This window comes from Rhineura floridana, chromosome 1 (assembly GCF_030035675.1).
Source record: "Rhineura floridana isolate rRhiFlo1 chromosome 1, rRhiFlo1.hap2, whole genome shotgun sequence".
NCBI classification, from domain to species: Eukaryota; Metazoa; Chordata; class Lepidosauria; order Squamata; family Rhineuridae; genus Rhineura; species Rhineura floridana.
The window spans coordinates 212019389-212033878 of NC_084480.1; the positions used below are offsets into that span (position 1 = coordinate 212019389).

General features: G+C 46.9%; 1 protein-coding gene across 4 annotated transcripts in view; it reads left to right on the top strand.

Moving 5' to 3' along the window:
* Positions 1-14490, top strand: part of GCNT2 (glucosaminyl (N-acetyl) transferase 2 (I blood group)) — a 120902-nt gene that overhangs the window by 88999 nt on the left and 17413 nt on the right. The gene's annotated exons all lie outside the window — the stretch shown is intronic.

Consider the following 14490-nt stretch of genomic DNA (forward strand, 5'->3'; position numbering starts at 1 on the left):
CATGACCTCTTTGCTAAGAACATTTTCAGATGGAGCCTCTTTAGGGTCTGAAATGATTCACTGCACCTCATGACTCTCAAAATCCAACTGTGAGTTGTGCTTATTGCTTGTGTCCAAACCATAGAGCAAAACCCTGCATAGCTTTATACCTTTTCTTCTTCTTTCTGGGACATGCTTCCCACCTTTCCAGTTTAACAATAAATTACATACTCAGCAATGCAGGGAATGGCTATCTGGATACAGGTTTCAGTGTTAAAGATTCATCATATGTGACACAAGATTCTTAACTTATGTCATAATTAACCACAACAAAGTATACCCAACTGACATTAGTGGAACTTATTTCAAACTCCTTATCAACTTGGCAGACAAAGAATGAAAGGATAATACCTCTTTCTTATGGATTGGTAACTGAGAGTAGGATTAATTGGACATACATATCAGAAGGAAAGAAGCAGTGGAGTTCTCCAATCATCTTGTGTTGGGATTATTAAATTTATTTATGCATGATCTGGCATTGAGGGTGAGCAATGAGATAGGATGAAAACTCAACGAGACCCAAAAGGATCTCTCCAAATCAAAGCCAGCAGGCAACAAGATGGCAAATGAATGCAAATGTAAGCAGGTGTAAAATGATGCATATCTGAGGCAACCACAGACACACACAACTTTGCATATGTGCTGATGGGATCTGAACTGGCTCTGATGAACAGCGTCGCAGGTATGTCTGTCAGTGGCTGTTAACATAACTAACATTGCAATCTTATACCTATCTATTCAGAAGAGCTTCATTGCATTCAATGAGCCTTACACACAAGATTGCAGCCTAAACGTTCAAGAGCCTGCATGCCTCTGAATACTGCTTGCTGGGTGACTGACAATGAGAATGGGCTGTTGCCTCCACATTCTACGTGTTGGTTTCACTCTCATGGGGAAAGATTGCAGTGTGGGTTTTTTTGTGGGAGAGAGGTTGCTTAGAAAAAAAATTAGTAAGGGGTGTATAAAGAAAGCAAATAGAGAGATTTCTTTTCTCCATCTCTCATAATACTAGAACTTGGGATCATCCAGTGAAGCTGAATGTTGGAAGACTCAGGATAGACAAAAGGAAGCATATCTTCACACAGTGTACAGTTAAAATATGTTGCTCAAGCTATTTTACAATGGAAAAGTGAATCCATTCCCCTTGGTAACTGAAAACCTTAACTACAGGACAGATTTGTAGTAAATGCGTTGGTTGTTATATACCTAGCAAATGTCACAGCTCTGTGAAATATTAGGTTAAGAGATAAAATCAAGAAATGAAATGCAGTACTGGTACATGCCTGATAGCAGGATCTAGATTTCAGAGCAGACAGGCTAGCACGGGAGGTGATGGAAATGATTTCACAAACCTGTCCACAGGGTGGGAGAGGGGAAAAAAGTAACATCCTATCTACAGAAGAGGATATTAATTATGGCAGAGTGAGATGCTAACAAGAGATGCAAAACCAACTACACGGACTAAAAGTGTCAGCTAGTAACAATGTAGTGAATTCTTCAGTGAGTGAAATACAAATTTGCCAATATTGTAACATGCATTAGCAGAGACATCTTGGTAATTTGGCAAAGACCTTTTCCCCTGGAAACTCAAGACTCTGAACTTCCTTTTTGTTCTAGAAAGTTTCTAGTCTTTTTGAGTCCAATAAAAAATTGTGAAAGAGCAAGCTCATTGTTTGACCAAGATTCAAAATCTAGAAGGAACACACACATATAAAATCCTCAGCATTCCCACAATTTGCATATCTATTAGAATTGAAAGACAAGATTAAAATATTACAAATAAATAAACATAATTTGGGGTTAGGCTTAACATCATGTTGAAGTCTGTTAATAGTTGTGTCTCTTGGTTACCTCAAGTGAATGGAAGAATTTGTAGACAAGACACAAATTAGTGTTAATCTTCTTGTTCATGATGCATTTCACTGTAGTCACTGCAACGATCTGGGGCTACGGGATGTGAGACGCACACTTCCCCCCCCCCCCCAGAACCTTGCCTTTCCCAGTCTTTGGGTCTTCAGATGTTGCTGGACTACAACTCCCATCAGCCCCAGCCAGCATGGCCAATTGTCAGGAATTATGGGAACTGTAGTTCAGCAACATCTGGGGATCCAAAGAATGGGAAAGGCTGCAGGGGAAACTCCACATGGATGCTTCCTGCCTTCATTTGCCTGTCATGCCTATAGCCCTTGCTGTGTTGGTTGAGCACTGCACCATGGCCATACCAACTCCCTGAATGTGTGGTTATGATTACTAGTTTATTTATTTATTAGATTTATATCCCGTCCTTTCTCACAGTAAGAGCTCAGGGTGGCAAACAAAAGCACCAAAAACACTTTAAAACATCGTAAAAACAGACTTTAAAATACACTAAAACAACCATTAAAAACATATTAAAACAAAACAGCATTAAAAACATTTTTAAAAGCTTTGGGAAATTTTTTTTTTAAGAAGAAGGTTTAAAAATATATTTAAAAGCCATTCCAACACAGATGCAGACCGGGACAAGGTCTCTACTTAAAAGGCTTGTGGACTTAAAAGTCTTCAGTAGGTGTGGAAAAGATAACAGAGATGGTACCTGTCTAATATTTAAGGGGAGGGAATTCCAAAGCTTAGGTGCCACTACACTAAAGGTCCATTTCCTATGATGTGTAGAATGGACCTCCTAATAAGATGGTATCTGCAGGAGGCCCTCATCTGCAGAGTGCAGTGATTGACTGGGTATTTAAGGGATAAGATGGTCTTTCAGGTATCCTGGTCCCAAGCTGTATAGGGCTTTGTACACCAAAACTAGAACCTTGAACTTAGCCCGGTAGCTAATAGGTGCAATTCTTTCAGCAGCAGGGTGACATGTTGGCAATACCCTGCCCCAGTGAGCAGTCACGCCGCCGCATTTTACACCAGCTGTAGCTTCCAGACCAACCTCAAGGGTAGCCCCATATAGATCGTATTACACTAATCTAGCCTGGATGTTACCAGTTCATGGATAACATTGGTCAGGCTATCCTGGTCCAGAAATGGCTGCAGCTGTCTTACCAGCTGCAGCTGGTAAAGGCACTCGTAGCCACTGAGATCACCTGAGCCTCTAGTGACAAAGATGGATCCAGGATCACCCCCAGACTATGGACCTGCTCTTTCAGACAGAGTACAGTCCCATCCAAAGCAGGCAACTGACCAACCAAACTCGCGAACCACCAACCCACAGCACGTCCACCTTGCTGGGATTCAGACTCAGTTTATAGGCCCTCATCCAGCCAACCACAAAATCCAAGTAGCGGTCCAGGGCTTGTATGGCTTCTGCTGATGCAGATGTTACAGAGAAATAGAACTGAGTATCATCAACATACTGCTGACACCTTGCCCCAAATCTCCTGCTGACCACTCCCAAGGGCTTCATATAGATTTTAAACAGCACAGGGGACAAGATGATACACTACGGCACCCCACAGCACAACTGCCAGGGGGCTGAAAGGCAATCACCCACTGCTATTATCTGAAAACAACCCTGGAAATAGGATCGGAACCACTGTAAAACAGTGCCTCCAATACCCATCTCAACAAGTCAGTCACGAAAGATACCATGGTCAATGGTATCAAAAGCTGCCAAGAGATCAAGTAAGAATAACAGGGCTGCACTCCCCCTGTCCTTCTCCCAATAGAGGTCATTCATCAGGGTGACCAAGGCTGCTTCAGTCCCATAACCAGGCCTGAACCCAGATTGGAATGGGTCAAGATAAGCTGTTTCAACCAACAGTACTTGCAATTGCTGCACCACAACTCTCTCAATCACCTTCCCTAAAAAGGGGGTATTTGCGACTGGGCGGTAGTTGTCACAAACCAATGAGTCCAGGGTGGGCTTTTTCAGGAGCAGTCAAATCACCACCTCATTCAGGGCAGCTGGAACCACTCCCTCCTGCAACAATGCGTTGACCACACCCTAGACCCACTCAGTCAAACCCCCTCAGCAAGTTTTAATAAACCAAGAAGGGCAAGGGTCAAGAGAACACATTGCTGGCTGCATTGTCGAAGCACCTTGTCCACATCATCAGGCCTCATCAACTGAAATCTTTCCCAAAAAGTTGCAGCAAACATTGCACTGGACAACTCACTGGGGATTACAGTAGATGTGGGTGAGGCTTCAAGATTGCTATGGAGGCGAGCAACTTTACCCTCAAGGTGCCTTGCGAACAATTCACAGTGGGCCTCCAGAGCGTCTAAAACTCCATTTCCTGGAGTTGATGTCAACAGACCCCAGACAATATGGAAAAGCTCTACTGAATGGCTACTTGAGGATGTGATGGTGGCCATCTTCACCGCCCTCAGCACTGCACAGTAGGCACGGTTATGATGTCTTACTCGTGCCTGATCATCCTCACAGCATGTATTTCGCCACTTGCACTCTAGCTGTTGTCCAGCCTGTTTCATTGTCCTTAGCTCACTGGTGTACCAGGGTGCAAACCGGGCTCCACAGTGTGAGAGAGGGCACTCGGGGGCAACCGTGTCAAGAGCCCAACGTGCCTCACTGTTCCACAGCATGACAAGAGCTTCAACAGGGTCCACCTGCTGTACCTACTGGGAATTCCCCAGGGCATTCAGGCATCCTGTGGATTCCATTATTTTCCATGGGTGGACCATCTTAATCTGTCCAACACTCCTGCAGGGGAGGATCGGAGTTGTACATCTAAACTTCACCAGGAGGTGGTCTGAGCATGACAATGGGGTGACATCCACCACCACCCATCTCCAGACCACCCCTTCCTCCAGTCTGTATGTGTATATCAGCCTAAGCAGGTGAACTAGACCTGTGGAGCAGGGTTGTTATTATTATTATTAACACATCATAGGTACAGGAACATTTGGGCTACAGGGGATTCTCACTACCCTTGCTATATCTTCCTTCCAGCTTTCTGGATATTATTTTATGTTGCTTCAAAAAAAATAAACACAAAAGCTTTGTTCACTTATGTATGTATTTGTAAATAATTTGAATTAGCAAGCTATTCTCAAAAGAAAGAGAGATTACACACATAATAAAACTGAAAGGGCAACACACACACATACATACATACACTGCGACCTTCAGTACATAAAGAAGATTATTAGATGTCAGTCCCTTATTGCATTTCTAATTTGCATAACTTTGAGACTCAGTGGATTGTATCTGACTTAGCCATACTCAGAGTTGACCTAATGAAATCAATTGACTGAAGTTAATCATGACTGATTTAATTTCATTGATTTCAGTGGGTCTACTCTGTGTATGACTTAGTCAGATACAACTCAAAATGGAGATTTCCACAAAAGAATTTGGATGAATAAAGTACATATGTGCTATATTAGATTTGGCCTTCATGATGGAACTGCACGGTTACCGGGTACCGGCGCTTCTGAAAGGTGCAAATTGCATAATAAGAAAACTTATAAGGCCTTTACATCTCTACTTGTGACACCTCAAAGCAGGGGTGGGGATCCTGTGGCCCTCTAGATGTTGTTGGACTCCCAGTCCCCATCAATTCCAGTCACTGTGGCCAATGGTCAGGGATGTTAGGAGTTGGAATCCAGCAGCATCTGGAGGGCTGCCACTTCTCAATCCTGGCATGGAGCGAAATACTCATTAAAGGTGGCTGGATGTTCCACTGTACAACAAAATTCTTTCTTCTAGAAATAACCATTGATGGGCAGGATAAAAAGGAAATGCCACCACTGCAGCGAAAGCAGACATCAGCCTTCATGTACGGCAACATTACTTGCTATCTTCCATGTAACTCATACTCAAAGAGCCCAACCCTTTTCTTCCTGAGCAGCCTTTCCTGACCTTAGAGCCTCCCTGAGGGCACTCCAGAGTTAGGAGCATTGTAAAGTGCACATCTCCGTCAAATTATACCCTTTGGCAAAACAAGACAAAAACCTTCTGGCATCTTGTGAAAGACACATTAGCTGGAAAGACAGGCCAGCCTTCTTCTGAGCTTGTTTCATCCTTTCCATTGCTCTAAGCTATTTCACAATCTTCAGCCATAAATCAGGTAGAAGCAAGGGGAACTACAATGAAATGTCCAGATATTTACTTGTTGTTTCACCCATTCCCTGGGGCGGGGCAGGGGGGCAAAGCAACTCAGCTGGAATGAAAGGAAGTAAGGATCTCCGTGATAACCTTTGAAAAGGCAAACAAATAGTGTGGATGCCAGAAGCTGTACAGGAGAGCTGTAGTGCTATGATGTTTGAAGGAGTGGTACAGTATGTGTATTTGATGTCCTACTAGGCCTAAAAGAAGCTGATCATGTGAACAGATTTGAATGGAAAGCTGTGTGGGTGTATGGTGACATGTAACTTCTACACAATGTGGTCCATTCATTCAACATACATGTCACTATGGATATTTCAGTCTCCAGAAGATGGAATGTGTGAACCAACTCTAATCTGGGAGTTGTTCATCTATATCTTATATGTTGCTTTCATGAATTTGGAAAGTGATGACATTTCTGCTAGTTTTCCAGTCTGTTGAACTGAGCTTGTAGTTGTAGCTAAGCTACTTCTAAAGAAGTACTAACAAATGTACTGTACTGAAGTGTACTGTAGTGGAGGAAAGATGGCGGCGTAAGAGCTCGCTGTGGCTAGAGCTCCGCCACCGTTTATATCTTTTAACATCATTAACATCTTTTAACATTATCTCTGGGACCGGGAGCGCCTCCTCCTCTTTTCTTGCAACTGGATGATATTTGCACAAGAGATATTGGCAGCAAGAACGCCAATAACAAGAGCGACACAGACAAGAACGAGTATGCACTTACCATCGGCTGCCGAGCCGGGTGCTGTGAGGTCGGTTGAGAGACGCTTCCTCTGGGTGCTGTGAGGTCGGGTGAGAGCTGTTTCTCCTTGGCCCGTGCTTTTCTGTTGCTGCTTCGCCCTGTTGTTGCGACTTGTGCCTTCTGCTGTAGCTGCTGTGTTGCTGCTTGGGGGGTGCCGTTGCGGCCTTCCATCTCCGCCACCGCCGCCTGCTCGCGTGCGGGCTGGCCGCTGCTCGGGACTCCGCCCTGTTGCTGCTGTTGTTGCTGCCCTACGGCTTGGGCCGCCGTTGCTGCTCTTGCTGTGGGCCCGGGCGCCGCCTGCCGCTGCTGCTGCTGCGGTCCTGTGTCCGGGATCGCTGTTGTCGTTGCGGCTGCCGTGGACCCGGGCGTTGCCCTGCCGGCGCTGCTGCTGTGGTTTTGCGCCCTGGGACGTCGTCGTCGCCATTGCGGTTGCCGTGGGTCCGGGCATCGTCCCGCTGTCGCTGCTGTGTGGCCTTGCGCCCCGGGCTGCTGCTGTCGTTGTGGCGGCTACCGCGGACCTGGGCGCCGCCCACCGCTGTCATTGCTGCGGGCCTTCACTCGAGTCGCCGTCACCGTCGTTACGGCTGTCGCAGGCCCGTGAGTCGCTCCATTATTGTTCCATCTCGACGGCCTCGAGTTGTTCTGGGGGTCGTCGCCGCTGCCGCTGATCGCTGTTGGTACTGCCCGGACTTTACGGCTTTCGTGGTTGCTGCCAGTGCCGTTGTTTGTTTGGTTGTGGGGCGTTGCCATTCTACCGTTCTTGGGCCCCTGCCGCCACGGCTATCGCTCATGATACCAGTTGACTGTTGAGGCGCTGCTGTTACTCTTATATTGTTTGGATTTATGAGTGCTTGTATGAGTGAGTGTGTGAGTGTGTACAGATTTTGTGTTTTGTTATTTATTTTATTTATCATGTGCCTGGGCGGGAGGATACTGTATTGGGAGGGAGGACCAGCGGGGGGCCCTGTCAGCGCAGTGACGGGTAATGGGAGGTATGGCGCTGTGAGGAGGACATGCCAGCCTAGGGGAACTCGGCCCAGACAATTGGTGGCTGTGCCGTGTTCCGGTCCTCCCCACACCCATAGGATTGCTGGTAGTTCTATCAGCCAACTCTCGGATCTCCAGTTGCTGCTTTTTAATGCCAGATTGGTAAATAATAAAACCTCTCTCATCCATGACTTAATTGTGGATGAGGTGGCCGATCTGGCATTTATTACCGAGACCTGGGTGAGGGATCTGGGAGGTATTAATCTCACCCAGTTGTGACCACCTGGGTACTCGGTCCAGCGTCTGGGTAGATCCGAGGGTCGGGGAGGGGGAATCGCTGTGGTCTATAGAAGTTCCATCCCTCTTGTTAGGCACCCTATCCATGTGGCTAATGGTCTGGAGTGTCTTCCATACTGTGTTGGGTCAGTGAGACAGACTGGGAGCACTGTTAGTGTACCGTCCACCCTGCTGCCCAACAACTTCCCTAACTGAGCTGACAGAGGTGGTCTTGGATTTACTGTTGCGATCCCCCAAACTCTTGGTATTGGGGGATCTCAACATTCATGCCGAGACCGCTTTGTCTGGAGCGGCTCAGGACTTCATGACCGCCATGACAGCCATGGGGCTGTCTCAATTTGTTACTGGCCCTACGCATATATCGGGGCACACTCTAGACTTGATTTTTGCCACTGGATTAGGGGATGGTGATCTGGGAGTGAGGAATTTTACATCTATTCCTTTGTCATAGACAGATCACCGCCTATTGAGGTTTAGACTCACAATGTGTTCTCCCCTCTGCAAGGGTGGAGGACCAATTAAGATGGTCCATCCCCGGAGACTGATGGATCCTGAGGGTTTTCAAAAGGCTCTAGGGAGTTTTCCGGCTGATAAAACTGACGCTGCTGTTGAAACCCTGGTCACTCCGTGGAATACGGAAATGACCCGGGCAGCTGACGCAATCGCCCCGGTGCACCCTTGTGACGCCCTTCCCTGGCTCTCCCTGCCAGGTTCCTACCTGCTCGTGGTTACTGTCTGTCACTAGGCACCACCAGGGACTCCACCAGTCCGGACTGTCCTTTTTTATGGTTTCTCTCCCCGCTCTAGCACAGATCTCAACAGATCCCCCTGCTAGGCAGCACCACCAGTCACGTCCTATAACCAGTAGTCCCAGAGACTCTGCCTGAGTCTCTCTATCAGGTTACCTCTGTGACTGAGTGCTTAAGCTGTCCCCAATCCCTTTGATCTTTATATGAAATTCTGGTTTGCTCTGAATACTTGTGGTGTTATATTCTCCCTTCCCCGCTGCCACCATTTGTCACTCTTCAGCCTTGGTATTTACCTTACCCTCCCTTCTGGTCTGTGAAACCCCAGCCAAGGATCAGGCCTTTGGTAAACCAAAAGTATTTATTAAATAACAAAGATAACAAGATTACTTTAAAAGGCACTTAAGCATATGGTTTCATCTATTCCTGAGGTACTGGTCTTAGTATTAATCCGAACTCCACACTCTCCTCTCATAAACCCACCAAACAACCCTCTAACGTCCACACTCCACCTCACATCCACCCAGATTTACCTGACATCCTTCCATTTATACTGTCAGCCATTTTAAACATTCAGCCAATTATCCAGCATTCTACTGCCCATTCACTCCCCCCTCCTCTTTCATTCCACTTACCATGTATCTCCTATACAAACAGCACTTACCATATATACACTAATACATGGACATCACAGCCCTCTCCGCTGCAGAGCTCAATTGGCTCCTTGGTATACCTCGGAGCTAAGAGTGATGAAGCAAGATAGGAGACGGCTTGAGTGCAAATAGAGACGAACTCCCGATGCCTGTAATCATGCACTTGTGAAGGCCTCTACCAAACTCTATGTGAAGGCGGTGAGAGCAGCAAAGAAGCAGTACTTTGCTGCCTCCATTCAGTCATCTTCTAACCGCCCAGCGGAACTTTATAAAATTGTCCGGGGACTTTTACATTCTGGTCCTCAGGACGCAATGATACCATCAATAGCCCACTGTAACGAGTTTGCGAGACACTTCCAAGACAAGATCATGAACATCCGCCGGGACCTTGACTCCAACATTGTTGCAGTTGAACCCAATGAGGTGTCCGGAGCACAGTCCTGTCCTGTTTTATTGGATGAATTTCAGTTGGTACAGCTCGAGGATGTGGACAAGGTGCTTGGACAGGTGCGGGCGACCACGTCTGCCCTGGACCCTTGCCCCTCGTGGCTAATAAAAGCTAGCAGAAATGGAGCAGCCGGATGGGCCAAGGAGGTGATTAATGCCTCTTTACGAGAGGGAGTGGTCCTACTCTGCCTAAAGCAGGTGGTGGTGAGACCGCTCCTAAAAAAATCCTCCTTGGATCCCGACAATCTTGACAGCTATAGACTGGTAGCAAATGTTCCTTTTCTGGGCAAGTTCCTAGAGCGCATGGTCGCTCGCCAGCTCCAGGCTCTTTTGGATGAAACTGATTATCTGGATCCATTTAAATCGGGCTTTCGGCCAGGGTTTGGTACAGAAACGGCCTTGGTCGCCCTGTATGATGACCTCTGTCGGGAGAAGGACAGAGGGAGTGTAACTATGTTGGTTCTCCTTGATCTCTCAGTGGCTTTTGATACCATTGACCATGATATCCTTCTGGGGCGACTTGCGGATTTAGGAGTTGGAGGCACTGCTTGTGGATTTAGGAGTTGGAGGCACTCCAGAGGGTGGTGCTTGGGGAGCACTACTCGAGGCCCTGGGTACTCCAATATGGGGTCCCGCAGGGCTCAGTTCTGTCCCCCATGCTCTTTAATATCTATATGAAGCCGCTGGGCGAGGTCATTAGGAGTTTTGGAGTGCGTTTTCAGCAATATGCTGATGATACGCAGCTCTATTTCTCCTTTTCATCTTCTTCAGGTGAGGCTGTTAATGTACTAAACCACTGCCTGGTCGCGATAATGGACTGGATGAGAGCTAATAAACTGAGACTCAATCCTGACAAGACTGAGATGCTGTTGGTGGGGGGCCCTCTGCTCAGATGGTTGATGTCCGACCTACCCTAGATGGGGTTACACTCCCCCTAAAGGAGCAGGTCCGTAGTTTGGGGGTCTTATTAGATCCGCTCCTGTCTCTGGAGGCTCAGGTAGCCTCGGTGGCACAGAATGCGTTCTGCCAGCTTCAGCAGGTAGCCCAACTACGACCCTATCTGGACAGGGAGAACCTTGCCTCAGTCATCCATGCTCTGGTAACCTCTAGATTGGACTACTGTAGTGCACTCTACGTAGGGTTACCTTTGAAGACGGTTCGGAAACTTCAGCTGGTGCAGAATGCTGCGGCTAGAGTTCTTACTCGGACTAAAAGATCTGATCATATAACACCTGTCCTGGCCCAACTGCACTGGCTACCAATACGTTTCCGGGCCAGATTCAAAGTGTTGGTTCTTACCTATAAAGCCCTTAATGGCACCGGACTGCAATACCTGATGGAACGCCTCTCCCACTATGAACCTACCCATTGGCTGCGCTCGACGTCGAAGGCCCTTCTCCAGATTCCAACTCACAAGGAGGCCCAGAGAGCAATAACGAGATCTAGGGCCTTCTCAGTGGTGGCCCCCGAATTATGGAATGCCCTCCCTGATGAGATACGCCTGGCGCCTTCTTTGATATCTTTTCGGCGCCAGGTAGAGACCTACTTCTTTGCCCAGGCATTTTAATTTTTGTTTTAATTTTAATTTTATAGTTAATTAATTGTAATCTCTATTAATTTTGTCTTAATCTGTTTTTAATGTATTTTTATACCTATATGTTGTAATCCACATTCGCTGGTTTTTAAATGTGGTTTTATCCTGTTGTACACCGCCCTGAGAGCCTGTTGCTAAAGGGCGGTATAAAGTGCAATAAATAAATAAAAATAATAAATAAAAAGCACACAGATTTAAGCTACCTTAAAATTGGTGTCACCGTAGTGAAATTTCCAGAAGAAACTGCCTGAAGATTACAGTTCTGTAATGGTTCTTAGTAGCACTGAGGTGAAAATCCCACACATTTGTGGTCCCATTTGCCATCCGTCAGTGGCGTCACTAGGGTTGGTGTCACCTGGTGCGGTAACTCATGGTGTCACCCCCACGGACCTCCTCCCGTACCAGACCATACAGAATCCTTAGCAATGTCTTTTGTACTAAAGTTACTATTGATGTGATCAAAATAAATCTGACTGAAGAATAAAATAAATCTCGTGCGTCTCACTCTTCCCCCTCCTGTTTTCCTTCAGGTTCTTTCCCAGGTGCCAAATGATTGTCATGCAGTCATGGCCAGAGCTTGGAAGTAACTCGTTAAAAATAACGAGTTACTTCTAATTCGTTTCTTTTTTAAGTAACGAGGGCGTAACGTCACTACATTTTGCTAGTAATAGAACAACTAGCAATTTCCCTACTTTTTAGCAGTAACTGTAACGTTTCTGATGTTATATTTGGACGTTACTAGGGGCGAGAGGAAGAGGAAGTCTTCTGCTCATGTGATTGGTGGACAGAAGACATGTGCCTCACACTGGACTCCAGGGGCCATCTCCGGCCTCCGGCCATAGTTGGTTTGAAGACATCGATCTCCGGCTTTTGAGCCTCTCCCTCAGCCACGCATGCGTGATTGACACACACATGCATGAAGGCTGTGGCTAGCCGCCTTCCTGCCGTTTCTGATTGAGGCAGGGACTGGACTGGAGAGACGTGAGGCGCCGCTGTAGGCCCCCCCGAGCAGCAGCCCCTGCCTGCTCCGTCGCCGCCCCTGCAGGCCCCCCCCCAGCAGTAGCGCCGGGCGTTCGCTTGACGACGAGAGCACCTCGTCGTTTGCAGAGGAGGCAAATCGTCTCCGGGGTAAGAAGGCCTCTCAGTCGCAGGAGGAGGTTAGCGGCCGGGTTGCTGGTAGGCCGTGGCTGGGGCAGCGTCGCGCACAGAGAGAGAGAGAGAGAGAGAGAGAGAGACCCCTTACCTGCAGTGGGACAGGAAACCAGAGAGAGAGAGAGAGAGAGACCCCTTACCTGCAGTGGGACAGGAAACCAAGAGAGAGAGAGAGAGAGAGAGAGAGAGAGACCCCTTATCTGCAGTGGGACAGGAAACCATTGTCCTTATTTGTACACAGCTCTTAACCAACCCCTGGTGCAGGGAGGGCTGGGGAACATGAGATCCCTGCATTCTCACAATGAGAAATTCTCCAGTTGCACTTATTGAAGTGTCTTCCACCCCATTAGGGCTAGCTGAGCCTTTAGCGTTTAGTCGCAAATTCAAAAGTGCAGGGTCTCTTCATAATAGTGACTCCATGCCCTCTCACAGCTATGCCCACTTTCCATCTTCTCTCATCTTCCTTGTTCTCCTTGTCATCTCCAAGTCTGCACTTCACTACAATAGATGTCACTTGGAGCTAATAAGGGGGGCTGCATGTTAGCCATTGAGAAGAGTCTTCTCAGGGCCTGGCTCACTTTCTTTCACTCTGTCGGCTCCAATCATCATAAGAGGACAATGACTCGATTCAGTGGCTAATGTGCCCCCCTTTCATGCTGATTGACACATATATAGGAATCTGGCTGGGATCCTGGTCCCAAAAAAGTTAGGGGTCTATGACCCCCCCCCCACAACCCTGGATGACTACATCTCTGGTTAGAAGTAGAAAGAAAATAAAGTGTCTTTTTGTACAACATGCAATCAAGTTAAGGAATTCAGGGCTGGATGGCCACTAATTTGGATGGCTTAAAAAAAAAGATGCATCTATGAAGGATTATGTGTATCAAGCACATGATAGCTAAATGGAATCTACATTCAGAGGCTGTATACTTCTGGTTGGCACATCCTGATTTGCTTATGGGCATTTGAAGTAATTTGTTTGGCTGCTGTTGAAGACAGAGTAGTTATGTTCAGATGTAATGCTAAACCATGGTGGCATATTGTGTGAATAAACAGCTATAGGTCACATACTCTCTTGTCCCATGCAATCAGAAGCAAGGGACACATTTGGGAGATATTTGGGAGCTATTTGTTGCTGTTATGTGTCTCCAAGTTGACTACGACTTATAGCGACCCTATGAATCAGCGACCTCCAACAGCATCTGTCATGAACTGCCCTGTTCAAATCTTGTAACTTCAGGTCTGTGGCTTCCTTTATGGAATCAATCCATCTCTTGTTTGGCCTTCCTCTTTTTCTACTCCCTTCTGTTTTTCCCAGCATTATTGTCTTTTCTAGTGAATCATGTCTTCTCATGATGTGTCCAAAGTATGATAACCCCAGTTTCACCATTTTAGCTTCTAGTGATAGTTCTGGTTTAATTTGTTCTGACACCCAATTATTTGTCTGTTTTGCCTAGAATGCCCTCCCTTGTCCTTAACATGGCTGCAACCATATCTACTCAGAGGTAACTCCTATTGAGTTCTATGGGGCTTAGTTCCTTAATAAGCATGTTTACAGTTGCTGCCTTCAGGGGCATCCATCTGTGCTCCCATCTAACATCTCTGCAACACTAAGCTCCTTTCTTCCAATAATGGCCTGGCCTGAGGGCACGTAAACGCTCCTTGCCAGAAGCAAGTAAGCTAGATTAAATGTTCTCTAAAGGTGTTGAACTGTGACCTGGGAGACCAGGGTTTGAATCCCCACACAGCCATGAAGCTGACTGGGTGACCTT